The following is a 19,398-nucleotide window of genomic DNA, read 5'->3' as shown; positions in this document are numbered from 1 at the left end:
TAATGAAATCTTTCAATTGTTCAGAAAACATTTATTCAAGGGAAAGAACATGAGTTGCAAATAAAAGGAAATTAAAAGATTCTTAATGATATTCTCCTATACTCATAGACTGATGCCTGTCCCATTTGCCATCAAAAGGCATTTAAGTCAACAACTGATAGGAGCAGATCCATAGACATACTGCCAGATACTAGGCAGATTCAGGGTAATCCTGCAAAAGAGAAGAAGGACTTCAGGAGCCAGAGGTTTGAGCATGAGGAGAACATGGCACACAGAATGAACTAAACCAGGTTTATAGGATCTCACAAAGACTGAAGGGACAATCACAGAGCCTATATGGGCTAGAGCTACAGTCTCTGAATATACAGTATGGTTGTGTAGTTTGCTGTTCATGTGGAACTTCTAACGGTGGAAATGGGAGAAGGGCTGGCTCTGATTCTTTTCTCTGAGGTGTGGAAAATTTTTCCTCTTACTAGTTTGTTTCATCCAGCCATGATAAGAGGGTTTGTGCCCAGTCTTGTAACTTTTAAGACCATGTTCAGTGGTTACCCTGGGAGGACTGCTCTATTTTAAGGACAGGGTTGGGGGAGTGAATCTGGGGAAGAAAGGAAGTGATGGGAAGGACTGGAAGGAATGGAGAGAGAGGAAACTGATGAGTATGTAATGACTGAGAGAAGAATAAAAGTAAAAAGGACCTATAAAAAGATACATAACAGAAATCACTCTTATCCTCTTATGTGAATAATCCCCATGGAGGTCTTGGAAATTGTCCTTTCAGATCTATAGACAGGAAGAACATCAGCATGGAAACAAGTGATGAGAGACTCTCCAAAAGTGTCAACTTTCAGTTAGTGTTCTTCCTGTTCTATGTTCATCAAGACTTCTCGACAGTGCCTGGATGGACATGTGAGAATTTGCCATAGTTACCTGGATTAAGTCAAAGACTTCACTACAAGTAGCCTTTTCCCTTTGAAATAGCTGAAATGAATCATTGCCAAATATTTGATAAACAAAACACTAAGAATAAATAAGTACTAAATAAAAATAAAAATATAGAACAGAGAGCAGGTTAATATGCATCTGGGAAAAATATCAGGGACATAAACATTCATATAATGAAAGACCTTGAAATAGAAGTTAAACAAATGAACAAAAAAATGACCAAAATTCCAAATTAGGATAAAATGGTTTATCCTGAAATGCTGAGCTCCAAAAAGGTTAATTTTATTAACACATGCATGTAAATGTTGATTTTATTTCCTCAGATAATGGGATGAGATGAAAGCTGTACTCAAGCTTTATGAATACAGGGCTTGGGCTGAATCCAGAGCATTTCTTTGTGTTACAACTATCCGTAGACCTAGGCTTTGAAGCTTCTAGCCTCCAGATAATATAAACTTCTGAACTGACTGATTCAATATTGCTTCTCTTGGCATCTGACTGAATTGCTCAGCTTGACCTCATACTAAATTTGGTAATATGTTCTAATCAACTGGCTCCTTTTCATTCTCTTACTCATTCTGTCTTCACCTGTATCTACCCTGTTCTCTCTGCTACCTATCTCTCTACAATGTACACAGTTATCCCGAGCTTTTGTCCCCGCCGGCAAGAACACACTCAGGACAACCGGAATCTTCTGCAGCAAAGCTTTATTGCTTACTTCTCAGGAAGATCCCGACCCCAGAAAATGGAGTCCCTTATATAGCACTCAGCCATGACGTTTCAGCACCTGATGTGGCGTGACAGCTCTTGATTCGTTGCTCGCTCATCACACCACTATTACACCCCGAGAATGGGCAGTGACTAGGAGTGAGTTCACTCTCGCACTTGCGCACAAGGCTTGTTTACTAGTTTGTCACAGCGGAGGCCAGCACCATCTTATAATGGTGATTGCTCGCGGCACGCGCACGGCTCTCCACAGCGATTGCTCGCTGCTCGCTGCACAGCTTTCCACATCTCCCCCTTTTTATTTTATTAAATTGAGGCTGGACTAGGTCTGTGTAATTATGCCCATCCGCTGTGGCTCCTGTCTTAGGTCGTTCCTCCAATGTCACAGCCTTCCCTGTCAGAGGGTAACCCTATCGCCACTGGGGCCCGTGTCTTAGGATGATCTGTGCATGAGGAAAGTTGCCCTGCCCGTCCCTGGATACCGCAGTGCTATGTGACAGTAACTACTAAATGACCTATGGCGAACTCTACAAAAGATGCCAGCCACCAATGTCAACTAATTTTTGAGCATAGATAGCCAGATTTCGGGGGAGGCGCCTTGCTCAATGGCAGCAAGTGCATGAGCTATCACAACCTTGTCACATGTTTGTTGGATTCTGAGCTTGCAAACCAACCAGAGCATGAACACAAGTCCACAGCAGGTGGCAACACCAAATAAACCCACCCCCACCCATTCCTTAAAATAAGAAAATGCAGATGAAATCCAGGAGGAGAGGCCCTCTGTCAATGACAGGTCCACTCGCATTGAGTTGATCTTTAAAACTGCCACCCTCAGGGCCTCAAGAGTCTCATCGAATCCCTCAGACCAATTTCCTGCAAGATACAAGGAAAGCTGTCTAGACAGATTAGCTGCATAAGTAAAATTTTCATATTGGACACTGGTAATACACAGAGCTTCCAGTTTTCTTTCACAACCCAACTGGGCCATCTGGTATAGAACTCCTATCTGTTCTTCTGCCAGGTCAAGGCGCTGATTCAATATCATCAGCCCTCCCTTTAACTTGGTACTAGCAGAAGTTTGGACAGTGATGGCATCAGCCAGATCTGCTGAAAGCTGATTTAATTTTGTGCCTGATTGAACCGTACTAGCCATAGCATACCCTGCAGCTGTAGCAGCAGCTGCACTGGCTGAAATTGCTATGATCACGGCAGCAGTAATTCCAAAATCTCTTTTTTGTCGAAACAGGGATAAAGTGGAGGGTGTTTCCACCGGAACCGGGATCCAACGTGGGATCCGTGCTACCATGGCACGGGTGTTCTTTGTTATGTCCCAACATTGAGAAATCCAACAAGAATCATTGGAACAGACTTCAAATGAATCATTTGAAAGAATAAACAAGAAAGGGGGGTAAACACAAACTGGGGTAGATGGATAATTAATCTGGTTTACCAAAGTTTTATTGAACCCAGTGATCTCTACACTGGTATTAGTATATCCATAAGATCCTGGGAGGCAGCATGTATTCCCCAATACTGAGCAAATCTTGAGATGCCAGTAAAAGAAGCCTTTCCAACTGCTCCTCCCTGGATAAAGATCAAAGGATTGAGTTCTGTACAACTGCCATTGACTCCACAAAGCACCCACTTGTGAAAGGGATGCATTCTAAAGTCCTGTATGAAAAGTCCCTCTTTCATAACAAATTCCTTCTCTGGATCATCTATCATGTTGGGAGAAAAGGAAAAGATTTTACTCTGATCTGCCCAACGAGTGATGGAGGATTGACAATCAGACCAAGGCAGTATCAGCCCTTCATCTTCCAAGCTACAATGAGGGGCTATTTTTGGTTGGTGGGGACGTTCTTTGTCTGAAAAGTTAGGTGGTAGAAATGTACCATTAACCCAAATTGCCTCCTGCCAAAAGGTCCGATTTGTAAAGGTTATATCTGCATTGGAAGTATCTTGGGTTGTGCTTACCCAACCTCCTCGGTGCTCATTAAACTTCCCCAAAGCTTGAGCTGTGAGGTTGATACATTTTCCTGGTCCATTAATTTGAAAACATAAAGAACCCTGTTCTAATAAAGAACGATTTTCACCTAATGGTGCTCGGGTGGGATCATAGGGTAGATATGGCAAATCTAATGTTTTATTAGTAGTAAAGAATTTTGGAAAAACTATAGCATTATGGCGAACTGGCATTGGTTTAGGGAAAGTCGAGAGAATGGCCCATCTCTGTTCGCCCCTCATACTAGGAACCTGAGACAAGTTCAGCATTGTCAGGATCAGGAGCAGTCCTCGGGAGGTCAGCATCTTCTGCACCATCCTTGATGAATATCTTGCGGGTGAGTCGTTCCGGCAGCCAAAATGGGTTGTCTTCACTCTGTGGAAAAACACAAACAGCTCCCCTGGATCTTATCAAAATAGGATCCGGGCCTTTCCACAGACCAGTTAAGACATCCTTCCATTTGACCATTTCTTTTGGTCTATCAGGGTCTGAGCTATGTCGATCAGCTGCAGAGCGACCTTGTTTGTCAAGATTCAAAAACTTAAGTGTAAAGAGTGCCATAGATACAGCTACTCTTGGCACTGAGGACAGAGTCTCATCAACTCCCCCTTTTTGTTTTATAAGATAAGACTTAAGTGTATGGTGTGCACGTTCCACAATGCCTTGTCCTTGAGGATTATAAGGAAGGCCAGTCAAGTGAGTGACATCCATTTGATGACAAAATTGCTGAAATTTAGTAGAGGTATATGCTGGCCCATTATCAGTTTTAAGAATTGTGGGCTTGCCCCAAGCACTCCATGCTTCTAAACAGTGCTGTATAACATGAGAGGCTTTCTCACCTGTTAAAGGTGTAGCAAACATAACACCAGAGCAGGTGTCAATGGAAACATGTAAATATTGATTTCTTCCAAAGGAGGAAATATGAGTGACATCCATTTGCCAGACCTGTAATGGTCTGATTCCTCAGGGATTTACCCCTACATGAGGAGTAGGCAGAAATTGACAACAGTTTTGACATTGGGTGACAATGTCACGAGCTTCTTTCCTAGTTAAAGTGAAACGGCGGCGTAATGTTTCAGCCGTCACGTGGAAGCGTTTATGAAACTCCCTTGCAGCCTCTGACTGCGAGGACAGAGCAGCAGCCACGATTCTAGTAGCTTTGTCTGCCAAGTCATTTCCATGAGACATGGGGCCAGGAAGGCCAGAATGAGCCCTAACATGAGTAATATACACAAGATGTCTTCTATGTAACAAGGCTGACTGAATTTGCTGAAAAATGTGAGCAAGCTTGCTAGAGGGTCTAATTAAGCCAGCAACTTCAAGCATATTAACTGCATTGACCACATATGAAGAGTCAGATACAATATTGAGCAGTCCCGGAAAAGTTTCAAGGACTTCTAGAACTACCAAACACTCTACAATCTGGGGTAATGTCTCATTATATTGTTTAGATGTTACTTGGCCATTTACTACATATGCACCTATGCCAGATTTGGATCCATCTGTATACACTACTATCCCATCCGGAAGTGGGTGTTTGGCTGTTATTACTGGAAACACTATGGCTTGGCTTAAGGCAAATTGTAAAATTGGATGTTTTGGATAATGATTATCAATTTGTCCTGAATAAGAGGTAACCAAGACTGCCCAATCGTTAGTTGTTGCTGCCAGGGTTTGAACTTGAGCAGAAGTATAAGGTACGATTAGCATATGAGGTTCTTTCCCAAAATAAGTAATAGCTGCTTTTATCCCCCTAAGTGCAAGTTGAGCAATTGCATTAGGATACCACTCAATAATTTTTGCAGGGGAAGCATTAGGATGGACCCACAATAAGGGTCCTTTTTGCCATAAGACTGCTGTTGGTAACTGTGCAGTTTTTAATATGCACAATTCAAATGATTTTGACTCCTCAATGCGTTGTAATTGAGCATCTTGTAAGGCCTTTTCTATCGTTTGTAAAGCTTGACATGCAGCTGGGGTAAGTGCTCTGTGGGAGGAGATGTGGGTATCTCCCTCTAATATGTCAAATAAGGGCTTTAATTCTGCTGATCGAATTTTCAAAAATGGTCTTAGCCAATTAATATCTCCTAGCAATTTTTGGAAATCATTCAAGGTATGTAGTTGATCTTTGCGAATCTCTAATTTTTGAGGAACATTTTTGTCAGGATAAATGAGTGACCCTAGGAAGGCTCCCATTCCAGCAACTTGCACCTTTTCAGTGGCCACCTGCAATCCCCATTGCCCTAACGTTTTTATTAATATAGGGTATGCATCTTGCAATAATTGTGAATTTTTATGGCAAATCAAAATGTCATCCATATAAATTATCACCTGTAATGATGGAAAATGCTCTCTAACTGACTTAAGTGCCAATTGCACATACAGTTGACACATGGTGGGACTATTCGCCATCCCCTGAGGTAGGACCTTCCATTGGTATCTTTGATCCGGTTCTAAATGATTAATGGCTGGGATGGTAAATGCAAATCTTTGCCTATCTTGAGGGCATAAAGGTATAGAGAAAAAGCAATCTTTAATATCTATAATTATAATTTCCCAATTTTGGGGTAAGGCAGAAAGCAATGGTAGCCCTCGCTGAACTGGTCCAAATAGACGCATTTGTGCATTAATAGCTCTAAGATCATGTAATAAGCGCCATTTGCCAGATTTTTTTCTTAATTACGAAAATAGGTGTATTCCAGGGTGAGGTAGAGGGCTCTAAATGACCCAAGCGTAGCTGTTCAGAAATTAGTTTTGTAGCTGCTTCTAACTTTTCAGAGGAGAGAGGCCATTGAGAAACCCATACAACTTCCTCTGTAAGCCATGGTATGGGCATGGAGCCCTCAACGGCCCCTAGAAAAAACCCAAACCTTGTCTCCCATTATTACCTTTTTGAGGGATAGTTTCAAGTTTACCCTGCTCTCCTTTCCCTAATCCCCTTCCTTCTTTATAGCCTATTTTCTTCATTATTTGAACAGCTTGTGGCGAGTATTCATTAGTCAAGGTCAGTCCTAGTGCCTGTAAGATGTCTCTCCCCCAGAGATTTACTGGGAGTGGTAAAACATAGGGAGTGAATCGTCCTGTTTGACCTTCAGGAGCTGTCCAGCTCAAAGAATGGGAACTAATAGTGGGACAGGACTGATAACCTAAACCTTGCAAAGAACGTGATGACTGAGTAACGAGCCAAGTTTTTGGCCACCATTGGGAAGAAAGGATACTTTTATCTGCTCCTGTGTCTAAAATCCCTTTAAATTGTTTTCCTTCTATAACTAATTCTAAGAATGGCCTGGAGTCAAGAGGCATCACTAAGTAAGCAGAATCATTTCCAGTAGAACCAATCCCTCTGGTAGCTCGAGGGACACCAGAGGAAGGAAAACAGCCCTGTAGGCTTGGCAAAATTATTAACTGAGCTATTCTATCCCCTTGTGAAATAGAAAAGACACCCTGAGGACAGGAACAGAGAACTTGAAGTTCCCCTTCATAGTCTTGATCTACGACTCCAGGGTGAACAATAAGACCTTGTAAGGTAAGGGAGGCCCGGCCCAATATTAGGCCAACACTCCCGGATGGCAGAGGTCCTTTATAGTCAGTAGGAATAGGCTGTACCCCCATTTGGGGCATTAGCATGAGTCGGGTGGTGGTACGGAGGTCCAACCCAGCTGATCCTTCTGTTGCCCTGCAGACTGTGGGGTCCACCTTTTGCCTGTCGAGGTCCCATATGTTTTCGGGCCCTGAGACCTGAGGGCCCTGTACTGGTTTTTTGGAATGGTCTCATTATCTACTGCTTGAGGGAATCCTGGCTGCAGGGGCCTGCCTCGAATGTCCCTGACTGAATGACAATCTCTGGCCCAATGATATCCTTTTCCACACTTAGTACACAGTCCTGGTGCTCTCTTTTTGACAAGGGCTCTACAGTCCTTTTTTAAGTGTCCTGGTTTGCCACAATTATAGCAGAGTTTGAGCTCAGCCATGTCAGGGCGTTTTTGCCCTTGTAGAATGGCAGCTGCTAAACCTGCATTAGTGAGTGGCCCTCCAAGCTCACGGCAAACCTTCAACCAGTCCTGCAGTCCCTTGCTCTTTCTAGGTGTAATAGCCGCCCTGCATTCCTGGGTAGCCTGTTCATAGATCAACTGTTCAATTAAAGGCATAGCTGTCTCTGGATCCCCAAAAATTCTCCCTGCCGCTTCTGTCATTCTAGCCACAAAATCTGAGAATGACTCCTGTGCGCCCTGGGTGATCTTGGTCAAATGCCCACTTGCCTCTCCCTTCTTAGAGAGTGCCTTCCATGCCTTAACTGCAGCAGCTGATATCTGAGCATAAGCTCCCCAATGGTAATTTGTCTGGTTATTAGCGTGTTGTCCCTGACCTGTAAGCAACTCAAAAGTCCATGTTCCTTGGTCCCCTTCAACATTGGCATTGGCCCTTGCCTGTGCTTGGCAGGAGTCTTGCCACAAAGCTTTCCATTCTAAATACATTCCCATGTTAGGAGATGCGGCTTTTACTACGGTCATCCAATCGCCAGGGGTCATTGCCAGAGTCGCAAGCCTTTTGACTTGGGCTACAGTAAAGTTGGCATTGACTCCATAGTTACGAACTGACTCTGCTAATTCTTTAATCTGTATATACTCCACTGGGGCATGAACGTGTCCGCCCTCTGCGCCTTCAAAGACTGGGAACACTTGCTGCACTTTTCTCTGTTCCTCTTTTGAAATGAATGAGTCTGATTGATACCTCTGCACGTAGTGCGGAGGTGTACTAGGACCCAGAGGTTGCGGATCTGAAGATCGCATAGTGATTTGACATTTGTCTCTAGCTACTTTTGCTTTCTTTATGTTATTCTGTGACTGATTAGCTCATCTTTCATCTGGCTGATATCTTTCTTCCTCTAAGTCTGTCTCCTCAGAGGAGCTAAGTTCCTTATCCAATTCTGAGCTACTGACAGCTAGTGCCTTAAACTCATCTAATGGCGGGTAGAGGCTCCTTTCCTTATGTGCCTCTCCAGTTCTTTCTCTCTTCTTCTCTCCCTTTCCATCCCTTTTTCTAATCTCTCCCAAGGCATTCTTTCCTTTGTATCTCTTTTCCTCGGGCTCAAGGCCCGTGGAAAGGCCTAAATTCTTCGGTGCACCTTGTTTCATACCAACTTTCAATCTCTCTCCCCACTCTGCCTCTGATAGACTGTCTTGAATTTCGTCCAAAATCTTCTGCCCTGCTTCTACCATTTGCTGACAATCCTCATCTGTTAAGCACGATCTGACCAATTTCCATAACGGCATGATCCCTGCTTTAAGTTTGCCATTCTGCTGTTCCCTAACTAGATCTCCTTTCAGTTTATCCCAAGAAGTGACAGTTAACGAACCTGAGCAAGCATACCATGGTGCCACATGGTCTACCTCCCTGACAAATGCCTCTATACTCTTAGTGGCGATTTTTAGGCCACACTGCTTCAGGACCAACCTTAACACCACTACTACAGAGTGAGAAATTCCCATACTGCCGCTATCCAGTCCTGACCATGACTGAAACTAGTTTCTGTCCAGGCACTGTCCAGGTGCTGTCCAAGCCTGACTGCGACTGGGAACCAGTCAGCAGTTCCAGCGGTGGAAGCAAAACGAAACCAAAAGGGAAAGTGCAATCGCCGTGCAAACAATCAAAAGGGCATCTAACTCTGGAGAAATTTCAAGACTATACTTACCTTGCAGAGCTGTAGTGTCCCGCAGTTCTGGTTCTGCCCCGCGAATGAGGGATCTTCCTTGTGCCGGTGTGATGGTATAAAGTCCCCGGGTCTTTGGCGCCACGTATCCCGAGCTTTTGTCCCCGCCGGCAAGAACACACTCAGGACAACCGGAATCTTCTGCAGCAAAGCTTTATTGCTTACTTCTCAGGAAGATCCCGACCCCAGAAAATGGAGTCCCTTATATAGCACTCAGCCATGACGTTTCAGCACCTGATGTGGCGTGACAGCTCTTGATTCGTTGCTCGCTCATCACACCACTATTACACCCGAGAATGGGCAGTGACTAGGAGTGAGTTCACTCTCGCACTTGCGCACAAGGCTTGTTTACTAGTTTGTCACAGCGGAGGCCAGCGCCATCTTATAATGGTGATTGCTCGCTGCTCGCTGCACGGCTTTCCACACACACAGTGAACAGAATTCATAAACAAACTCATAGAATAGAATTTAAGACCTAAAAATAAAATCACAAACACTGATCTTTGACTAAAAAACCAAAAATATACAATGGAAAAAAGAAAGAATCTTCAATAAATGGTGCTGGTCTAACTCACAGTCTGTATGTAGAAAAACTAAAACAAATCCATATTTGTTACCTTGCACAAAGCTCTAGTCCAAGTGGATCAAGGACCTCAACAAAAAACCAGATACATTGAATCTAACAGAAGAGAAATTGGGAAAGAGCCTTGAACTCTTTGGCTCAGGGTTTAGAGGAGTAGAAGGGATATTTCTTAAACAGAGCTCTAATGGCTCAGGCTCTAAGATCAAGAATTGACAAATGGGAACTCATAAAAGTGAAAAAATTCTGTAAGGCAAAGGACATAGTCAATAGGACACATTGGTAACTTACATATTGGGGAAAATTTTTTTCACTAAACCCACACCCAATAGAGAGCTAATATACAAAATGTATAAAGAACTCAAGAAGCTAACCACCAAAAATCCCCAAACAACCCAATCCAAAAAAAAAAAAAAAAAAAAAAAATTGGGGTATAGAACTAAAGGGAGAATTCACAACAGAGGAATCTCAAATGGCTGAGAAGTACTTAAAAAAATGTTAAAAGTCCTTATTGATAAGGGAAATGCAAATCAAAACGATCCTAAAATTCCATCTCTCACCAATCAGAATGGCTAAAATCAAAAACTCAGGTGAGAGCACATGTTGGTGAGGATGTGGAGAAAGAGAAAAACTCATCCGTTGCTGGTAGAATTGCAAATTCATACAATCACTCTGGAAATAAATATGGAGGTTCTTCAGAAAATTGGAAATAGATCTACCTGAAGACCAAGCTATAACATTCTTGGTATATACCCAAAATATATCTCACCATGCCACAGGGGCATGTGTTCCACTATGTTCATAGTAGCCTTGCTTGCGATAGCCAGAAGCTGGAAACCACTCAGATGTCTCAGAAGAAAAGAATGGATACAGAAAATGTGGTTCATTTACCCAATAGCATATTACTCAGGTATTAAGAATGAGGACATCATGAGTTGTGCAGGTAAATGGGATGGAAAATATCATTCTGAGTGAGGTAACTCAGACCCAAAAGGATAGGCATAGTATGTTCTCACTAATAAGTGGATATTAGCCAAAAAAGTACAGAATACCCAGGATACAATTCATAGAACTCAAGAAGGTTAATAAGCCGAAGGGCCCAAGTGAGGATGCCTGAGTCCCACTTAGAAGAGAAAATAACGCAATAACAGGGGCAGAAGGAAGGAAGGACCTGGGTGGAAGAGGGGACAGGGAGGGAAAGGGGGAACATGATCAGATATTAGGGGTAGGGGAGAGAACAAAACTGAAGACGTGGAGGCCAGTAGAGAGAATAGAAACACACAACCTCTGGAGGAGGGGGTGCTCTTGAATGTACCAGAGACCTGGGAGGTGAAACACTATCAAGACTCAAAGGGAGGGACCTTAGATGAAATGCCCAACAGTGGAAGAGTTAACTTGTAAATTCCACCTCCAGGAGAAAGATAAGACATCAAGTGGAGAGGTATGGTTACCCATTCTGCTGTCAAATACTCTGATCCAGAATTGTTCCTATCTAAAAGAACTGCAGGGACAAAAAGAAGAGACTGAGGGAACGGGATCCAGTGACAGTCCAAATTGGGATCCAGTGCAAGGGGAGACTCCAAGGTCTGACACTATTACTGATGCTATGGTGTGATTACATACAGATGGTGTCCCTCTAGAGGCCCAACAAGGAGCTGAAAACATCAGATGCAGATACAACCAACCAATGGACAGGAGCTGGGGGCTCTTCTGGTTGAATAGGGAAAAGCTGGAAGGAGCTGAGGAGGGCAACCCCATAGGAAGATTAGCAGTCTCAACTAACCTGGACCCCAAAGATCCCTCAGACATTGAGCCACCAACCAGGTATACTACATCAGCTGATATGCGGCCTTAACATATATACATCAGAGCACTACCTATTGTGGCCTCAGTGAGAGGAGATGTACTAATCCTCCAGAGACTTGAGGCCCCAGAAAGTTGGGAGGTCTAGTGTGGTGGGAGTGTGGGGTGGAGGCATACTTGTGGAAACAGGTGGGGGTGAGTAAGTAGTTGAAGGGCCTGGAGAAGTGGTATGAGATAAGGAACAGCCAGAGGACAGATTGGGAGTGGATAATGAATGGACTGTAAAAATGATTAAAAAATAAAATAAAATAAAATGAAATGAAATAAATAAGAATGAACTCAACTGCACTGTGATCAGTGTGCTAAGTGAACTGATTACCAACTGACTGACCCTTTCTCCCTGTGCTGCTCTTAAATGCCTTCTCTTTCCTGTGCTGTTGTCATGATAATTTCACATATCCTATCTCTGACTTATTCTATCCTGTCTTTATCTGATTACTCACTTTGTCATAGAAGGTCTTTGTATGTGACCACTTGCCAATGCAAGCATGTTTCTGAATTAAAATTTCTTTATACATTTATACACATACCATGCAAATACATGACTACAAACATACATATGGATACTTGCAACTATTTTTCTATTGACTAAGTGACAACTGTAAAAGCCAGACCTTATTTTTACTATATTTATGTATACATAGTATATAAAATATTTTATTAATACAAATAATTCAATGAAGGGGGATCATAGAGTAGACTAGAAGAATAAATCCATAGGATATTAAGTTCTTAGCTTTATGTTAGAGACTACTGGTAACTAAGGATTTAATTAGAATCTACAGGCTAGCCACTAACTAAACAACTAAGAAATTAATAAAGGAAATAATAAGGAAATTAAAACTGTATACTACAAAATATTCAGTTATCACAAAAGAAGAAAGTGAGGGCAAAGAAGGAAAGTAACAAAAACAACATAATAACAAAAACAACAAAATGGAAGTTATAATTTTTACTATAAGTGATTAAATTAACAATGAAAGAATCCAGTACTTGAGTCAGACAACAAAGCTTTAAAGACAAAAGAGCTTAACATAATGCTTTAAGTTATAAAATTGTATGTTATCCATTATAAACCCAAAGAGTAATATCAATAATCTATAAAATTTTTAAATGACAAAAATTTATACAAATTAATATGAAATACACCTTAGAATAAAATCATTAAAGGAGACAAAAGAGAATACTTTATATTTTTACAAGAATGAAATAACCCATTAGTAATTGCAGGGCTCAATAAACCATTCTCAAAAATGAGTAATTTATCTAAATAGAGAATTTAAAAAGATACAAGAACTTAAGGAACGATGCCCAATACCTAGATGAAAATCCTTCTTTAAAAACAATGAAATATATGTGTTCTAAAACTACAGATGATGTAACAATCTACAAAAATTGTAGAATATAAGGTCAATAAGCAAAAAGACACTATGTTTTTGTATACAAGAATTGAGCAAGTCCCAAAGGTGAATTTACTTGAAGTATAAAAACAAATTGATTCATAAAATCACATAAAGAACTTAGAAAACATTAATCAAAAGAAGTATAAACCTTCAAATGATCAAAGAAATTATTTTAGAAAGGCATCAAAGACATTTAAACAAATAAGAGTAAATTCTATATTGAAGGATTTAAAACCTTTATATATTAAAAGATTTGATTCAATAGCTTGATAACTCAGAGAAATCAAAAAGTAGATCATAAGATTCATATGTAAATAAAAGAGATACAACTAATTAAAAATATCTCAAAGGAGGATACCAAACTGAGTAGTTTCAGAGTGCCCAATTTAAAACACAACTGGTATGCTCCAAATACAAGGGCAGCCACATTCATAAAAGAAACTTTAGTAAAGCTCAAAGCACGCATTGCACCTCACACAATAATAGTGGGAGACTTCAACACACCACTTTCACCAATGGACAGATCATGGAAACAGAAACTAAACAGGGACACAGTGAAACTAACAGAAGTTATGAAACAAATGGATCTGACAGATATCTACAGAACATTTTATCCTAAATCAAAAGGATATACCTTCTTTTCAGCACCTCATGGTACCTTCTCCAAACTTGACCACATAATAGGTCAAAAAACAGGCCTCAACAGATACAAAAATATTGAAATTGTCCCATGCATCCTATCAGATCACCATGTACTAAGGCTGATCTTCAATAACAAAATAAATAATAGAAAGCCAACATTCATGTGGAAACTGAACAACATTCTTCTCAATGATACCTTGGTCAAGGAAGGAATAAGAAAGAAATTAAGGACTTTTTAGAATTCAATGAAAATGAAGCCACAACATACCCAAACTTATGGGACACAATGAAAGCATTTGTAAGAGGAAAACTCATAGCTCTGCATGCCTCCAAAAAGAAACTAGAGAGAGCACCCATTAGCAGTTTGACAACACACATAAAAGCTCTAGAACAAAAGAAAGCAAATTCACCCAAGAGGAGTAGACAGCAGGAAATAATCAAACTCAGGGGTGAAATCAACCAAGTGGAAACAAGAAGAACTATTCAAAGAATCAACCAAAGGAGGAGCTGGTTCTTTGAGATAATCAACAAGATAGACAAACCCTTAGCCAGACTCACTAGAGGGCACAGGGAAAGTATTCTAATTAACAAAATCAGAAATGAAAAGGGAGACATAACAACAGATCCTGAAGACATCCAAAACTCCATCAGATCCTTCTACAAAAGGCTATACTCAACAAAACTGGAGAACCTGGATGAAATGGAGAAGTTTCTAGACAGATACCAGGTACCAAAGTTGAATCAAGATCAGGTTAATGATCTAAACAGCTCTATATCCCCCAAAGAAATAGAAGCAGTCATTAATAGTCTCCCAACCAAGAATAAAAGCCCAGGACCAGATGGGTTTAGTGCAGAGTTTTATCAGACCTTCAAAGAAGATCTAATCCCAGTTCTTCACAAACTATTCCACAAAATAGAATCAGAAGGTACTCTACCTGACTCATTCTATGAAGCCACAATTACTCTGATACCAAAACCACAAAAAGACCCCACAAAGAGAGAGAACTTCAGACCAATATACCTTATGAATATTGATGCAAAAATCCTCAATAAAGTTCTTGCTAATGGAATCCAAGAACACATCAAAACAATCATTCATCCTGACCAAGTAGGTTTCATCCCAGGGATGCAGGGATGGTTCAATATACAGAAATCCATCAACGTAATCCAGTATATAAACAAACTCAAAGACAAAAACCAAGTGATCATATCGTTAGATGCTGAGAAAGCATTTGACAAAATCCAACACCCATTCATGATAAAAGTCTTGGAAAGATGAATTCAAGGCCCATACCTAAACATGATAAAAGCAATCTACAGCAAACCAGTAGCCAGCATCAAAGTAAATGGTAACAAGCTTGAAGCAATCCCATTAAAATCAGGGACTAGACAAGGCTGTCCACTCTCTCCCTACCTATTCAACATTGTACTTGAAGTCCTAGCCAGAGTAATTAGACAAAAAAGGAGATCAAGGGGATACAAATTGGAAAGGAAGAAGTCAAAATATCACTTTTTGCAGATGATATGATAGTATCTATATGTGACCCTAAGAATTCCACCAGAGAACTCCTAAGCCTGATAAACAGCTTCAGTGAAGGAGCTGGATATAAAATTAACTCAAACAAGTCAATGGCCTTTCTCTACACAAAGGACAAACAGGCTGAGAAAGAAAGTAGGGAAACAACACCCTTCTCAATAGTCACAAATAATATAAAATACCTAGGCGTAACTCTAACTAAGGAAATGAAAGATCTGTATGACAAGAACTTCATGTCTCTGAAGAAAGAAATTAAAGAAGATCTCAGAAGATGGAAAGATCTCCCATGCTCATGGATTGGCCGGATCAATATAGTAAAAATGGCTATCTTGCCAAAAGCAATCTACCGATTCAATGCAATCCCCATCCAAATTCCAACTCAATTCTTCAACAAATTAGAAAGGGCAATTGGCAGATTCATCTGGAATAACAAAAAACCTAGGATAGCAAAAATTCTTCTCAAGGATAAAAGAACCTCTGGTGGAATCGCCATGCCGACCTAAAGCTGCACTACAGAGCAATTGTGATAAAAACTGCATGGTACTGGTATAGTTACAGACAAGTAGACCAATCGAACAGAATTGAAGACCGAGAGATGAACCCACACACCTATGGTCACTTGATCTTTGACAAGGGAGCTAAAACCATCCAGTGGAAAAAAGACAGCATTTTCAACAAATGGTGCTGGCACAACTGGCTGTTATCATGCAGAAGATTGCGAATTGATCCATTTCTATTTCCTTGTACTAAGGTCAAATCTAAGTGGATTAAGGAACTCCACATAAAACCAGAGACATTGAAACTTATAGAGGAGAAAGAAGGGAAAAGCCTCGAAGATAAGGGTACAGGGGAAAAATTACTGAATAGAACAGCAATGGCTTGTGCTGTAAGATCGAGAATCGATAAATGGGACCTCATAAAATTGCCAAGCTCCTGAAAGACAAAAGACACCATCAATAAGACAAAAAGACCACCAACAGATTGGGAAAGGATCTTTACCTATCCTAAATCAGATAGGGGACTAATATCCAATATATATAAAGAACTCAAGAAGGTGGACTCCAGAAAATCAAATAACCCCATTAAAAAATGGGGCTCAGAACTGAACAAAGAATTCTCACCTGAGGAATACTGAATGGCAGAGAAACACCTGAAAAAATGTTCAACATCCTTAATCATCAGGGAAATGCAACTCAAAATAACCCTGAGATTCCACCTCACACCAGTCAGAATGGCTAAGATCAAAAATTCAGGTGACAGCAGATGCTGGCAAGAATGTGGAGAAAGAGGAACACTCCTCGATTGTTGGTGGGATTGCAAGCTATTACAACCACTCTGGAAATCAGTCTGGCGGTTCCTCAGAAAATTGGACATAGTACTACCGGAGGATCCAGCAATACCTCTCCTGGGCATATATCCAGAAGATGTCCCAACCAGTAAGAAGGACACATGCTCCACTATGTTCATAGCAGCCTTATTTATAATAGCCAGAAGCTGGAAAAAACCCAGATGCCCCTCAACAGAGGAATGGATACAGAAAATGTGGTACATTTACACAATGGAGTACTACTCAGCTATTAAAAAGAATGAATTTATGAAATTCCTAGGCAAATGGATGGACCTGGAGGGCATTATCCTGAGTGAGGTAACACAATCACAAAGGAACTCTCACAATATGTTCTCACTGATAAGTGGATATTAGCCCAGAAACTTAGCATACCCAAGATATAAGATACAATTTGCTAAACGCATTAAACTCAAGAGAACGAAGACCAAAGTGTGGACACTTTGCCTCTTCTTAGATTTGGGAACAAAACACCCATTGAAGGAGTTACCAGAGACAAAATTTGGAGCTGTGACGAAAGGATGGACCATCTAGTGATTGCCATATCCAGAGATCCATCCCATGATCAGCTTCCAAACACTGACACCATTGCATACACTAGCAAGATTTTGCTGAAAGGACCCAGATATAGCTGTCTCTTGTGAGACTATGCCAGGGCCTAGCAAACACAGAACTGGATGCTCACAGTCAGCTATTGAATGGATCACAGGGCCCCCAATGGAGGAGCTAGAGAAAGCACCCAAGGAACTAAAGGGAACTGCAACCCTATAGGTGTAACAACAATATGAACTAACCAGTACCCCGGAACTCTTGTCTCTAGCTGCATATGTATCCAAAGATGGCCTAATAGGCCATCACTTGAAAGAGAGGACCATTGGACTTGCAAACTTTATATGTCCCAGTACAGGGGAACGCCAGGGCCAAAAAGGGGGAGTGGGTGGGTAGGGGAGTGGGGGGGGTGAGTATGGGGGACTTGTGGTATAGCATTGGAAATGTAAATGAGCTAAATACCTTATTAAAAAATGGAAAAAAAAAACACAACTGGAATCATTGTGCCAGTGTGGGACAGCCATAATAATAGAAAATTCACGAATTTAATAGAATTAAGAGTCAAGTAAATCCTCCCATTAAATAGCAAATTGAATTTCAAGAAGATTTCAAAGTGAGTGACTGCATTTTTTTTTTTTTCATTATAGGATGGCACTCACACCCAACATGGAAAACCAGACCTCTTCCTAGAATACTTTCAACATGTCCTCAGAAATTTGACTATAGTTCTAAATTGGACACTATAAAAAGTAAAAATAGGGTGTTTTAAATAGACCCATTCAATGATGTTAAACAACAATACACAGAATAGCACCCAATTAAATAGAACTCAATTAGAGAGTAATTAACAAGAACCAATTAAAATTGGACAAAACAATTTGCATAGATATTTTCTAAAAATGTTCAGATGGGTGACAAACATTGTCAAACTATTGAAAATTGCTACTAAATGGAGAAGTTCAAATAAAAAAAAAGCACAGAGACACATTATTTCATAGTAGGATGAAAATAATCAAAGGGGTTTTGCTGATTGGGTTTTGTCAACGTGGAAATTAGAATCACATGAACACCACATATCATGCTCTCTGTTAGGAGGTTTCTGTTTCTGGCCAGCATCCAGCTGATGTAAGTTGGGATCCATTTTCTGTGAGCATCTATTAGTTGCTGACATTTACCACTATCCAGTTAAACCTAAAGAGTTAGACATTTCAGTAAGAGTTTTTCCATCTTCTCCTCTAGTTGAGGTTCTCAAATAAAATTGAGTTATTTCATTTCAGCATTTACTCTTTTACTTTAATTGACCTGCTATAAATAGTTAGATTAAATATTAAAAAGAAAGAAAGAAAGAAAAACCCTCAGTTGTCTTCTAATCAGTGAGAGAACAAAATGTGCCATATGTGTATATACAGTACTATAAAATGTGAAGGAACTCTCACTAAAACCAGAATTGCCCTGACTTTAAACACATGTTAAGTGGGAAAATAAACCTAGATTTGGAAAGTACATAGGAGATTATTATATTTAGAAGCAAGAAAAATAAAGCCACAAAAATATGTGGGTTTTAGGGTCTAAATTAAAAAAAAAAAATACGTATGCCAGAGTCTGTGGAGCAACATCATAGATTTGATGAGCATATTTTTGCATTAGATAGTAGTAACTTGCATAAATCTATAAATACATCAAATGTTTACATTGTAAGTACTAGCAACAAGAATTTTATGGTATCTAAATTATACACACACACACACATACAAATAGTATATATACTAATCCTTAACATTAATATTAATTTTTAAATTTTAAATTTTTGAGAATTTTATTCTCTCCTTTTTGTTCTATTTATTTCCCACTAAACCCTCTGAGCTTTCCCAAATTAAGGGATGAAATGAGAGCTATAACTAATCTGTGTGCCTAGATGAGTTGACTGAACTCCCAGCATTTCTTTCTCTGTTCTAACTACCCCTAGGAAGCTTCTAGCCTCATACCATTTAATCTTCTAAGATAACTAATTCAATCCAGCTTTTCTTGGCTTCTCAGTGAACTGCTCTGCTTAGCCTCATACTAACTCTGACAATGTGTTCTAATCTTCTGTCTGTTTC

This window comes from Mus caroli, unplaced genomic scaffold (genome assembly GCF_978045245.1).
Source record: "Mus caroli unplaced genomic scaffold, Mus_caroli_1 scaffold_10, whole genome shotgun sequence".
In the NCBI taxonomy this organism is placed as follows: Eukaryota; Metazoa; Chordata; class Mammalia; order Rodentia; family Muridae; genus Mus; species Mus caroli.
This window is presented reverse-complemented; position numbering follows the sequence as displayed.